The sequence below is a fragment of the Sander lucioperca genome, chromosome 14, assembly GCF_008315115.2.
Source record: "Sander lucioperca isolate FBNREF2018 chromosome 14, SLUC_FBN_1.2, whole genome shotgun sequence".
Lineage (NCBI taxonomy): Eukaryota > Metazoa > Chordata > Actinopteri > Perciformes > Percidae > Sander > Sander lucioperca.
Genome location: NC_050186.1, coordinates 21,916,312 through 21,930,491, shown reverse-complemented (window position 1 = coordinate 21,930,491; position 14,180 = coordinate 21,916,312). Strand labels below are relative to the sequence as shown.

The 14,180-nt window shown below is 40.9% G+C and overlaps 1 long non-coding RNA gene across 1 annotated transcript; it reads left to right on the top strand.

The window, feature by feature from the left end:
• Positions 1-207: 207 nt before the first annotated feature.
• Positions 208-12,203, top strand: LOC116047495. Its single transcript, XR_004104393.1, has 4 exons — positions 208-279; positions 6,592-6,656; positions 11,317-11,392; positions 11,476-12,203. It is a non-coding gene; the product is annotated as an uncharacterized LOC116047495 (long non-coding RNA).
• Positions 12,204-14,180: the final 1,977 nt, after the last annotated feature.

Sequence of the window (14,180 nt, the reverse complement as noted above, 5' to 3'; positions counted from 1 at the left end):
GTAGGCTGTGGACGAGACAAGGAAGCTCCTATTGGTTCAAGTGAGGTGTCAATCAAAAAGTCTGACTGCAGCGGTGATTTTAAAACTGGATGCCGGCAGGTTATTACATACGAACATGATTTACTCAAGAGAATACAGTGGAAAATTGAACATCTACCGCAAAATTTGAAATTTAAAAACGGCTGTCCGTGCATATATTTTAATGTAATTTGATCGTCTGGACCTTTGTCGATGTAAGGAGACTGTTTTGTCGATCAGTGGATTAATGAGGCTTCAAAGGTGAGTTGCCTCATGTTGTATAATTGTTTGTTACTCTGTCTACAGAGTTTTGTGATTGTATAAGCTGAATGATAACGTTCTTTAAAGCTCACGCCGCACGCTCCACCTGATAATAATAAGTAGCCTTCACTAAAACATACATAGGCTACGCTGCAACGTAAGATTACAGCACTGTCTGTAAGAATATCCTACATATTCGTGAATTACAGTACATTTTATGAACCAAAAAAGCCCCTCCCAGAACTCATGGCCCAAACTCACACAGCATCTTAATTTTTAGAAACAGTAAAAGGAAGCTGTGGGTTTTTTAAAATTTGAAAACAAAACCACTTTCTCCAAATCAACAGAATTTATTGCAATAAAGCTGATTACAATCTATGAAAATACAGCCTAATAACATAACTAAGAATAACTATAGTCATGTCTGTACAGTCTGTCAAAATCGAACTAGCTTCCCACTAGGGCTGCACGATAAGAGGAAAATATGCGATATGCGATAACGTTGTTGAATATCGCGATAACGATATTATTATGCGATAAATTAACAGATATTAAAATGTACTCAGTTCTGCATTTCTGCTGCTTTCAGTATTCTTCTACAATAGAACAAATCGCTTGTTGAATTTAAAATAAAAGGAAATCATTTCTAACATTCTTTTATTGAACAAATTGAACATTGAATTGACAATAACAGGCACCACTAAAAAAGAATGACAGTTAAACTGTAAAGTGCAGTTTTCTACTGATATTTTCTTTCAACTAACGCAAAAAATCTCGTAGTGTCTAGTGCGATATGTCGCAACCTTTCGCGATATCTATATTGCACCATTTGATATCGCGATGACGATAAAATAACGATATATTGTGCAGCCCTACTTTCCACAATAGCCAACATCAATGCTTCAGCATCTCAACAGAAAACATCCAGTCTACTCATCCATTCCACAGAGCGAACCCGACACAAGTAAATCACAAAAACCAAAAACAAGGCAAGAAAAAACCTAGTGGTGACCACAATTTTATCTAAAGAGCTGACTTTGGAAAAACAGCTGATTGTTGAGCACCTCTTTTTCTCTCTCTCACTGTCTCTCCCCTTCACGGAGAAACAGATGATCAACGATCTACTAGCCTAAAGTGTAACAGAGCTGTGTTTGTAACATTGTAATCAAATATATAAATGAAAATAGGTTGAGTTTAACTTATACATATAGGCCTATATATACAGATCACTCTCAGCGTGAAATGTAGTTCTCAAAGTTAAGTTGCACAACCTAATGGTAATGGTTATGTATTATTATTTTAATGTATGCCTTAGTTTGAGGTTCAAGCAGCCGCTTTGTGAAGTCTCCCATTCAGGTGGAGGATGGCACTGAGGTTCATCAGAGCAGCTGGGTACTAGGAGACGCCAAGGAGGGTGAGAAAAGGGGGCAGAGTGGTACATAATTAAAATGAGTTGTCAGGATTTACAGGGAAAGCTGTGCTTGTGGCAACTATTTTATTCTATGTCATAATTTATACATCTCCACCAAATCCATCACCACTGCAACTCACTCCACTTTGACCACTGGCCTCTGAAATTAAATCATGGATGCAAACCAACTTTCTCAAACGTTTTTTTTTTTTAAGATTATTTTTTGGCCATTTTTAGGCCTTTATTGACAGGACAGCTGAAGAAATGAAAGGGGAGAGAGAGGGGGAATGACACGCAGCAAAGGGCCGCAGGTTGGAGTCGAACCCTGGACCGCTGCGTCGAGGAGCAAACCTCTATACATGGGCGCCCGCTCCACCAACCGAGCCATCCGGGCGCCCCCTTTCTCAAACTTAACTGTGACAAATCAGACATGATCATCATCGGTCCCAAATTCCTCTTCAAAACCACTCGCAGCTTTTGCTTCACCGTCTATAACTGCACTCTGTCTCCCTCCTCACACATCCACAACATCAGGAGTTATTTTTGACAGCAACCTCTTCTTCGAAAAGCATGTCATCAAAATCACCAGAACTGCCTTCTTCCACCTTAAAGGAGAATTCCGATCGATTTCAACACGTAGCTCTGTTGTTTGTAAATGTGGAGTGCTGTCAGTAGCGAGAAAAACTAAAACAATCGGTGCTGCCTACACCGTGTTATCCTCCTGCTAGAGTTAGCAGCCAACAGGCTTAAACAGGGCAAGTTTTAAACTTGTTTTTAGCCTCTAAACATGTTTTGAAATGTCATTGCAAGTGCCTACCCATGTGCAGTTATTCCTACCGAGGGAACACAGCAAATTTGACTGCAGTAGCTGTGACAGAAATGCATAAAAGTTGTGTTAATCCATACCTCTGTTTATTTCCTGGTTTCTGGTGAAGTCCAGTATTTTTCCCCCCAAAAAACGATTTGCTGTGGTTATTTCCATAGTAATGACTGTAGCAACTAGCTGTAACCTGACACCACACCACAGCTCAGCCTGCAGAGATGCCTGCTCACTAACTTTAACAGTCCACAGCCAGCAGTAGCACTAGCACTAGCAGCGTAAGCTCACTCACACAACAGCCTTCAGCTAAATAGGAGCCAGAGAGACGTGTTGGTCTCTGTACTACCGTATTTCATACGTTAGCTGATGCTAATTGCTTCATTCTTTAATTCACCATCAAAAGCTAGGTAGGCCTAGCTCTCTGAGGCGTAGACTAATTACATTTCCTTACCGCTTGCAGCAAGAGACTGTAGCCAGTCTACCAATGGACTCAACCTGAGTAACGTTCGCACTCGCCTACGTTGCGTTTAAGTCAACTCAGAAAAACGAGCTCCATGCTCAGATGGTCCATTTGAACTCCATGCTCCGCTACGCCCTTGGGAGGACCCAAGGAAGAGCAGTGTCGAGTGCGAGCTCTTGAGATCTACGGGACATATTTATTAGTAGTGCATTATGTACACAGTGTATAGTGTGAGAGGGGACCCCTATTAACTTTTACACCCCCAGCAGCATGCTGGGTATACAGTTCAGTACAGTACATTCAATAACAGAGAGACAGGAGATGTTACATTGTAGCTAATTCAAACATTTCAAGGATCAGCGACGTAACTTTCAGAAGGAATGCTTTTGTTTGCAGAAAAAGCCTGGTCCCAAATAGCTAGCTGTGAGCAAATGATGCGTACACTCTAGCATTGCTAGGGGACACACCTATGTCTAGGTAGGTATATTGCTCTGGACCCGAGGAAGCGCAGTGTCGAGTGTGAAGTTGTTTGGATTAGCGGTTCTCGAGAAAGCCTTAAGCAGCAACACCAGAGGCCAAGCACTTGGCCCCTTCTGGACAGGCATGTTTTGAACGGGCTCTGCACTGGTTGAGCTGAACTAAATTAGACTGACCTAAACTGAATAGAAACTGAAGTGGACTGATATTAATGTAGCAGCCGAGGGAGACACCAGCTTAGATGGAAATTGAGACAAATGAGCAACAGAACAAGAAAATGTGATGGAAAGGGAGAAGCACTGCAAGATAGACCCCCCCCTCTCACACACACACACACACACACACACACACACACACACACACACACACACAGACACACAGACAGACAGACAGACAGACAGACAGACAGACAGACAGACAGACAGTCAGTCGACACACACACATACACTCCTACTATGCAGTGTTAATAGCGATGACCAGGGTTACTGTCTTTCTACTTTCTACTGTAGGTGGTGGTGGGGGGGCATTAAAGCTTTATGATAGCTGCTGGTCAGGGAGAATCCCAGTGTATTAACAGTTGTCACAGAGCAGCTAGTGACCTGCTGAATATGGCTGTGTGTGTCAGATGAAGTGGCTATGTAATTGGACGAGACAGTTTAATGGCTTCGTTGCAACCATTCTGGGGTCGAGTTCGCGGGAGGTTTGGAGATTAAAGCACCGGCGGAGCTGAAATGATGTGACCCGCTGTGACATGGCAGGTGAAAAAGGTTTGAAGCACAAATTCAATTTCAGACCCATAAACTACAAAGATTGTGCTGTTATTGTTTTTGTTGCCTATTCGAAGTCTCTCTCTATCTCCTCCTCGCCTACCAAGATTTCTCACACACACACACACACACACACACACACACACACACACACACACACACACACACACACACACACACACACACACACACACACACACACACACACACACACACACACACATGAGATCAGACACCTGGAAACTTTCTCTTGAATGCATGTGTGAGTGCTTTCACAGACACACACTATGCTTACATAGAATAGCTACACACACACTGTCAACTTTAAGAGTTAAACTATAAGACTCACATACAGAAACCATCTTTCCTTATGCATAAACATACAATCTCTGGACACACAGTCCCAAACACAACCATCACTCACTCAGCAGCGGCCACAGCGGGTGGCTGGCAATCTTCTCCAGGCTTCCACCACAGGTGGTAAACCAAACAATCAGCAGTTCCCACCGCGATATCAGAGCAAACTGTCCTCACGCAGCTCAATTGACTTTCCTGTGACAGTGTAGAAAAGAATTTTTTTTTCTTTTTTTCTTTAGTGGAACTTGAAAACTCAATAACGACAGCAACAACAGTGGTCAGCTTCATCTGGAGCTTTTAGGAGAAAACTCAACAAAAAATGACAGCTAGGCAGACAGTGACAGTGAATGAGGTCAAACTGAGACAACACTGTTTCTGTCTTCTATGAAGTGCTAAAACGAATAACCAATGGCTCAGAAAATTAGGAGACAAAAAACGTATTTCAGTACTTTAACCCCAAACCTACTCCTAAGACCTTTTTACAGCAGACATTTTGAGGTGGTATAGCAAAAAAAGCAATGGTGTAAGTTAATAAATAATGGTAGGTGTTTAAGTTCCAGAGCTGGCTCACTAACGTGGCATACTGGGTGACTTAAATGGAGTAATGTTATACAGCTTTGCTTTTCTTGCTATGACGCAGAAAACATCTGCTGTGAAAAAGGTTATTGATCCTCTTGTGTATATTAAAAAAGTACAATATTTCCCTCTGAGGTAGTGTAGTAGAAGTAGAGAGTGGCATGAGATTAAAACACTCAGGTGAAATAAACAAAAGTTACATTCCACTACTGCTTTTAAATGAAAATCATAACAAAAAAAACCCTGACATTCTGAAAACTTTAGTCTTCTTGCGCTAAAAAATGCAGGGAGGAGGCATCACACAACTTTAGTTTAGGGTCAAAACAACAGAATAGCTGAAAGTAAGACTATGATACAGCTGGAATCTCTGCTTATGAGTGAAAAGCAGAACTGAACTATCAGCTGCTTGTTGTTGGATGTCGTGAGGAGAAGTTTTTCCCCACACCACCTTTCATCCCATGTGAACCTAACTTTTGTTAAGAAATGGCAGCAAAATTGAACATTTGAGTTTGTTATCAAGAAGTTTCTTCCAGAATTGTCATTATGGTTTTGACGAAGTACCTGAGGACGGAATAGAACATGACTAGTGATGGATAGGGCTAGGTATTCAATACCTTTTGGGCACCGACCGAATTGCCTCTGAAGTATCGAAAAATGCCTCGTCATTCAATACCCAATTTCAATACACGAGGGGTAAATCTCATCAGCGTCAGTGAGCCAATAAGCATGCAGCATGCTTCTACTAAGATCTCATAATGTTTGTGATTTGACGTTACCTGTCGCAGAGACTGGGCTCACGTAGTAGGAGCTGGAAAATAAAAAAAAGATTTGTGCTGCAATGTGTTATGTTGGCATTTCTTTTTGTTTTATAAAATTGGTATCTAAAAAAAGTATTGTTTAGGAACCAGTATCGAAGTCACTGTATTGGTATCGGAACCAGTATCAAATATTTTTGAACGATACCCAGCTCTAGTGATGGAGCTGTGTTCCATGTGCTCATTTAAAGCTTTAGTGCGTAACTTTTTGATATTAATGAACGTCCGTTTCATTCAAGCCTTCGCCAAGTGAGTTACTACAAAGCTAATTAATCGGCTCCACACAACTCTCTGTATTTCTCAGTGTGGCTATGTTCAGACGCTAGTGTCGTCCGGTGACTTTCCCGCGCAGAAACTCGAGTGAAGATAATGACCTCTTCTGAAGTTTCCATCATGTTTTTTTAATCCTCCGTGTCCTCCTTGGCTACTAGCAACTGCGTGGGGGGAGGTGTGGGGCCGGTGTGCCATCACAGAAAGCTTGTATTGTGCGGACGACCGTTTTGTTGTCATTACTTAAAATTCCTCATGGGGGCGACAGAAACTACGCACTATAGCTTTAACAGTAGTGTTCTGCTGTAGCGCACAGCTTCACCGCTTATTATGATAGTACCTCTCTATGTGTTTCATAGGTATCTGCAAAAGCTTCAGAGGAGCCAGATTCACCCGAGGAGGGTGACGTGTACCGAACATGAAGGTAGGCTTGAAATGGGAAAAATAGTCCTTGACATCAATTGTGATGTATTGTGAGATGCGCTTAATGCTTTTACCGCTGGATGTACTGGCCAATTAAAATCCATGCAACCTGAAGCAACAAATCTACCCTTATGCAGCCCCTTGGGCTTTCAGCACTAAGCTGTTTATTGGTCTGGTAATTCTGAATACTGAGCCAAGGCAGTACAATGATGGCAGATTAAATGTGTCCTATGTTCATTTTTCAGACATGAGAAACATATTGTGTACTCTGTGGTGCACGTTAGTACAAAAAACCACAAGTGTAGGTATTGAGAATGGGCCTCTCTTTTCTGGTAAGTTATTTTTATCGCTCAATTTTTATAAAGAAGAAGAACCCACAATTGAATGAAACGTTCATGTCCGTCCTCAGGGAGTTGTGTGAATTGCATTTTGGGCAAATGTAGGTACAAGTGGGTAGACACAATGAAAAATTACAACACTACAAGTCTCCTGGATTGCACTGAATGTTCCAGATTGATTATGCTTCACACAACAGTGTTGAGTATCCGAGGGGGGTGGATTTCTTCTTTATCTCTTTTCTGCATCTAAAACAAAAGCTGATGTCTGTTTTAGCTCTAACAGCTCTGTATTCTCACTGGTTGAATGTGTAGCCTCTGGAGTGCTGGAAGCCTCTGAACACAATAACAGTTGATTGGCTGTGTGCTCTTGTACTGTTGCAAAGACTATTTTTTACCTCTTAGTGGTTTTGTATGGGACTGTGTGGGTGAGAGTGCAGTTGTGTTTCCAAGTATACAAGTGTGCTGACAATCAACAGCTCACTTTCTCTTCATCTTCGTCTTTATTTAGTCTGCGTGTCAATACAAGACAAACATGTTTTTGCTGTTACTCCCACATCAGTGCCAAGACAATCGTTGCATGATAATTAAATCTGAACACATTTATCACTTAACTTGCGATTGTTCATTACACTCTGTGGGTTGAGACACGTCTTGACTGAGTTGATGCACAAACAAAAATCCCCAACAACAAAGAGCTAAATGTTTTGTCTTAAAGAGGTAATCTGTAAGGTAATTAAAGATAACTTTATAGAAACCAATGAGGTATTTTATGATAAAATGCACGATAGATTTAGTCATCCAAAAATAAGATGGTACGTATTTTAATTGTCCTTTTTCACAGTGAAGATTTTCTGAGAGTTAATGTTGTTCAAGTAGGGTGACCCGACGAGAATGGGTGTAATTCGGGACAGGCGATTTGGGGTGGGTGTGGCCTCCAGTACATTACATTCAAAATGTCGGACATTTGGACCTCTTATACAGGGATAACTTCATGACGTGTTAAGCAAAGGACTGGAAGCAGGAGGTAACTTCTACTTCTATTAACATTTTGTATAATATTGTCTATTTGTATAGAAATTGAACATGTCGTTGAACAAGCTATAGACTTTCTGATGTTAGTGCCCAGCTCCTGCTCTACCATCGGTCAGGTACTCTGACTGTGTTGACTGTTGGGTTTTGTAATAACTATTTCCTTGACGTGTCTCGGAGCCAATCAGCAAATTCCGATATGAATTAAGACGTAACTAGCTAATGAGTTGGTTATAGTTGGGCTAAAGCAGCTCTGACCAGTAGGTGAGCAGGAAGTGAGCAAGCTCTTTTTCCAGACGGTTTTGCATGAGGCACAAAATGGACGCAGTGTATGGGTTAGTATAGGGTTTTTGATGCAACCTTTTCAAATCTACAGGGAGTGAAGATGGAGTATTACCTTTTCAAGATTTAGTTTTTACATGCTTTTTTCAGCACTTTGCCACTAAAAACTCCACTGGAGCGGTTGGGGTTAAGGGCCTTGCTCAAAGGCACCTCAGTGGTGGTAATGAGGGAGGGACAAGCGCTGCTCTTTCACTTTCCCACCCAGATTTTATCCTGCCGGTTTGGGGATTGCACCGGCGACCTCCCAGTCCCTAGCTCGCTTCCTTAATTAGGGGATTAACCACTGCCCCACATAGTCAGTTCATTTGCACTAATGTGTGTGCTATTTGGCAGCCTGAAAACTGGTATTAAAGGCTATAGAAAGAATGCGGAATGGACCCGAGTGTATTTAATTGTAGGTGCTATGAAACTATGTTGTCTTTCTGCACCTGCTATTCCCACACAAAGTTACAAAATTGTTACATTTCAAGCACTTTCAGCTGTTCTGATTAAGTTCTAAGAAATAAGCACCAATGATAACAAATCTTGTTTCTATTTTTTTTTTACCTTTTTAATAATTGAATTTCCTTGTTTTCTCACAAAAAACGAAAATGATGATATATACATCAATTATGGTTCACATTTGCCATTTACCCCTGTGAGATCACATTTATGATCATATCATTGGCAATTGAGTTCTCTGTTCTGATCTGTTAAGTATTTTTACATAAATTGTTATGGCTGTATTGATTTAAAAGCCTAATAATGTGGTGGGTCCACCAGACCCGGGAACATTGGCTGTGTAACAAAAATATGAACACCACCACACGAGGGTTATTCAATCCGATAGAGCGCATAAAGGTCTTCTAAAAGAGCCGGATCTGCCATTGCCGATAAGTGATCAACTGATGACTTAGCCTCCGCTCACGTCCATATTGATAAATGCCGAGCTTTGCGTGGAAATGACCGTACGCCGGTTTTACGCTTCTTTTCTGTCGTACGTTCGTTTCGTAAATGAGGGCCAGTGTGTTAAAGTTTCTCATTTGTTTGAGTTGGCCAAGTCAGTTGTTGCAGTTGGCAAATAAATCTTATTTATCACATATGGCGGAGAACACTGCTTTTATAGTCCCTGGACAGTTTCTCACAGATATAGTACAAGATCTGATGTCTTACTATTCATCATTGCAACATGTTATATTTTATAAAATGAGCCTTTTTGACCATTGACTTGACCACTTTTTATTGCTTGTGTAATGTTGTTGCTCAGGATATGGCTGTAGATTGACAGGCTGTTTTTGATAGTTTACTGGCCCTTGCTTTAAGATCCAGTGGTACCAAATCGAATAATATCAAAACATGTTTTTGTTTGTGACTTGGTTGCAGTGACAGTGGGTAACACCGATGTGTCACCTTCTACTTCTCTTCCCCCGCTGCTGAACACAAAAGAGGCCCATTGAAAAAAAGAATCACTTCTTTTATCCGACACCTGTTTGTGACTCACAGCAGCTGGTGATGAAGTACAACCAATACCTTGTAATTTCTCTGTAGCCACGCCAGCCACTAGTCTTTATTAACTCTCGACTTAACAATGTAGAACAGATTATGAAGCGCTGCTTTCTTCAGGGAATATTAATTATGTATAGTAGTTTTATTAGTTTTGTGCCCACAGTGTACCATTGTTCTAGACATCCGCAGAGTCTATGAAAAGGGAGAGGAAAATATATGAGAAGGTGACTAAGAGGACAGTTAAGTAAAAGAAACTATTAACTTTACGACACAGAGTAGGAAGAGAGTTCTGTTTTTGAGTAGCTTAAACGTTTTTCTTTTCTGCTGTAGGAAAAATCTCTTAATTCTCCAGTGCTGAAACAATTAGACCGTCAACAATTTTTGATGACTGATTAATCATCATTAAAGATGGATAAATGAATAGCGTTTGTACTTTAAGCTTCTCAAATGTGAGGGATTTGCTGCTATTCTCTGTTTTACATCATTGTGAATTGAATACCTTTTGGGTTTTGGACTGTGAGTGACACAAATTAAGAAATTTGAAGATCAGACTCAGAATTGATAGATTCATTGAGAATGAAAGTAGTTATTATTCGGTGCAGCCATGTTTAAAACCATACAAAAATCTTTGACTCAAGAATAGTTTCGTATCCGTATAAGTGAAAGGTGTATATAGCTTTATTTTATTTGTATTTTTGTTTCCTTTTTAACTTCACTCTTTTCTTTGCTGTTTTCACTCTTGAGTTGCAGTAACAAGTGGATTTTCCCGGTGTGGGATCAATAAAGTTAACCTTATCCTCTTTAAAGGTCCCATGACATGCTGCTTTTTGGATGCTTTTATATAGGCCTCAGTGGTCCCCTAATACTGTATCTGAAGTCTCTTTTATATAGGCCTCAGTGGTCCCCTAATACTGTATCTGAAGTCTCTTTTATATAGGCCTCAGTGGTCCCCTAATACTGTATCTGAAGTCTCTTTCCCGAAATTCAGCCCTGGTGCAGAATTACAGCCACTAGAGCCAGTCCCACAATGAGCTTTCCTTAGGATGTGCCATTTCTCTGTCTGTAGCTATTGAGGAGGAGAGAGGGGGGCAAGGTGGAGGGTGGGAGTGTGGCCTTGACCAACTGCCACTTTGCTTGTTTGAAAGCCATGATGTCTCTCTCTCATGGGTGGACCAAATTCTCTGGGTGGGAAAAGCAGAGAAAGGGGAGGTAACCTTCCTCCTTATGACCTCATAAGGAGAAGATTCCAGATCAGCCCATCTGAGCTTTCATTTTCTCAAAGGCAGAGCAGGATACCCAGGGATCGGTTTACACCTATCACCATTTCTAGCCACTGGGGGACCATAGGCAGGCTGGGGGAACTCATATTAATGTTAAAAAACCTCATGAAGTGAAATTTTCATGCCATGGGACATTTAAAACACAGAGCAATTATAAGAAATGTGGTCTTTTTCTTTTCTTTTTTAGAAACAACTTCATCAGCAAAAGCCGTGCTGGTGTGAGTTGCAGTCAGGTGTCTCCATTGTGGTCTCATGTGTTGACGGTAATTAACACCAAGTGCTTTTAATTACTCTGACAATGATATATTGATGTTTAAAAGTCACCTTTTAACATTTTATTCACCAGGGGATGTTTTTCGAGGCGCACATGTTCTTTATCATCTACGGCCTGTTTCACATTCATATAGCTACTTTGCATTCATTCACACCTGGCCGGTACAAGCAGTCGTGCACAGCTGGCCGCCGGGACAGCGAGGCGGATAAGATGCACCTCTGCGGTGGCTGCTGGGGGTGAGGATGCCCTTCATATGTCTCCTTGCATTACTCTCCCTCTGCATTACCAGCAAAGCGTGGAATAACTCACGCCAACAGAATCAGCAGACACCTGTTTACAAGTCCCGGCACTGGCGGAGATAAATGAAATCAATACCTCGGCTGCCATGTAATTTCTCTGTCTCGCCGCCGTCCACAAGTTTATATTACCGCACATCTTTACAGTGCAGAACTGATTATGAAGCACATTGCAGAGCTGCTTACTTGAAAAATTGGTAATTATGTGCAGCAGAGTGCGGTATTGGTGGAGTAGAGATACTGTAAGTCGTTAACCATCTTTTGGAATTGTTACGGTAAGCAGAGAGGAAGCGCCATGCCTCATAATCAATGCTCATCATAAAAGCTGGTAATAGCAGGGAGGGACTTCACAGAAACAGACCAACTTCATCTTTGTTCTGTTGAGCCCTGAATCTATAACCTATCATTAAGGAGAAAAAACCCCACAAGATTAATACTGTTTTTTTTAATGTCTGTATTGCTTTTCAAGGCAATCTAACATAAAGTCAGATGATGTATAATGGATCACTGACCTACTGTACTCTGTCTATAGTCACCTCTGCCAAGGAGGTTATGTTTTCGGCTTGGTTTGTTTCTCTTCAGCAGGCTTACGGAAAAAACTACTGGCCCGATTTTCATGAAACTTGGTGGAAGGGTGTAGCATGGGCCAAGTTAGAACCCATAACATTTTGGAGCGGATCCGAATCACAGGACAGATACACCAATTATCTTTTCACGTTCGTTAACATTATGAGATGGGGCGTGGTCTTGGCTGAGGTCTGCGCTCTGAGTGCCCTCCTAGCATGTTTTTTTTTCTTTTATTCAAATGTTGGTCACGTTTTGAATAAAATTCTCAAACTTTGGCAAAATAAAATGTTAAATCAATGCATGTTCTACTCTGCTAACTGTGCATTTTAACATCAGGGGAAACACTGAATTATGTAACTAGAAAGACACCAACAATTCTGAAAAAAACTTCCTTTAATGCTGAGCCACAGGGCCATGAGTACAAAGGTGAGGTGGTATTATAAATTAACTCGGATATTTATCTATGGATAAGCATTTTTAACATTAAAATGCAGTATCTTTTGAAAACTAGAGATGTATGCGATTTTGTCTAATGGGCCGAGAAGCACTATTTTCTGAAAATGGCTCCGAATGTTTTTCTGAATGATCTGTTTAGTTTCACGATGCTGTGATATTCCCAAAGCTGAACTCCTTTAGCGCTCAAAAGATTAACGCAGACATTTTTTTTTTGGCACTTATTTTTTAGGGGTGCTGGCATCAAGTTTAGGGGTACTACAGCACTTTCTGGATATAAAGCTGTACTGTCTGTCTATCTTATGCTGTTGCTCTCCAGTTCAGTCATGGCCCAGTTTAGTACAATCTGCTGGTTGGGAGGGGATTTAATCAGATTTGATCGATGTCTGTTCTTCAGAAATCATGTCTTTTAACTAGGGCTGCAACTAATCTGTTGATTATTTTCTTGACTAATCGAAATAATTAGTTGTTTGGTCTAAAATGTCAGAAAGTGGGGGGGAAATGTCGATCATTGTTTCCGAAAGCCCAAGATGACGTCCTCAAATGTCTTGTTTTGTCCCCAAGATATTCAGTTTGTTTACTTAGTCATAGAGGAGTAAAAAAAACAAAAAAATAATCAAATCTAAGAAGCTGGAATCAGAGACATCTTTTACGTTTTTTCATTTAAAAAACAAACACTCAAACCGATTTAATCGATTTATCAAAATAGTTGGCAAATAATTTAATAGTTGACAACTAATCGATTAATCTTTGGAGCTCTGCTTCCAACAAAGCAAATCCTGAGTAAATCCTTTATTCTTGAAAGTGACAAATATCCGCTTGAAGAAGTAATTGTTGAGTCACTGATGATGATAAACAATCATATCAACACCACGCAGCGATATCATGGCCTGTAGGGCAGCACTAGCTACTTAATGTCCTTATAACAACTCTGACAAGTAAGGGAACAGAAGTGAAAGCATCTCGGATGATGTGGAGTGAAAGGGAGAGTCTGTTTTCTGTTATGCTAAAGTAAAGCACTGGTTGTGAGACAGAGACACAAGAAGCAGCTTAATGAGGCAACAAACGGCAGCTGAACCCCATCAGCACTCTTCTTACACTGTATATTTCTCTTTGGTTGTGTCAGTAGACAGCCGAGTGTTCACAGATGAAAGAAGCGGGAGCTGAGGTGCCGCTGAAGTGCCGCCTAAAGAGTCTCTTTGTATTATAAGTTGGATGTATCTTCCGAAGGAGGAAACGAGGACTGTACCTTAACTGAACTCGTGCTGTCCTTTGTTAGGTTTCCAGTAGAGGGGTGTTCATCTTTCTTTGCACTGTATGTGAGGTCCTGTTGCTCTTTCACTTGATCCGTGCACTGTGGGATAGGGCTGCACAATATATATATCGTTTTTTTGTTATCGTCATTGCAATATCAACTAGTGCAATAACTGTATCGCGAGAGGCTGCGACATATCACAAAGA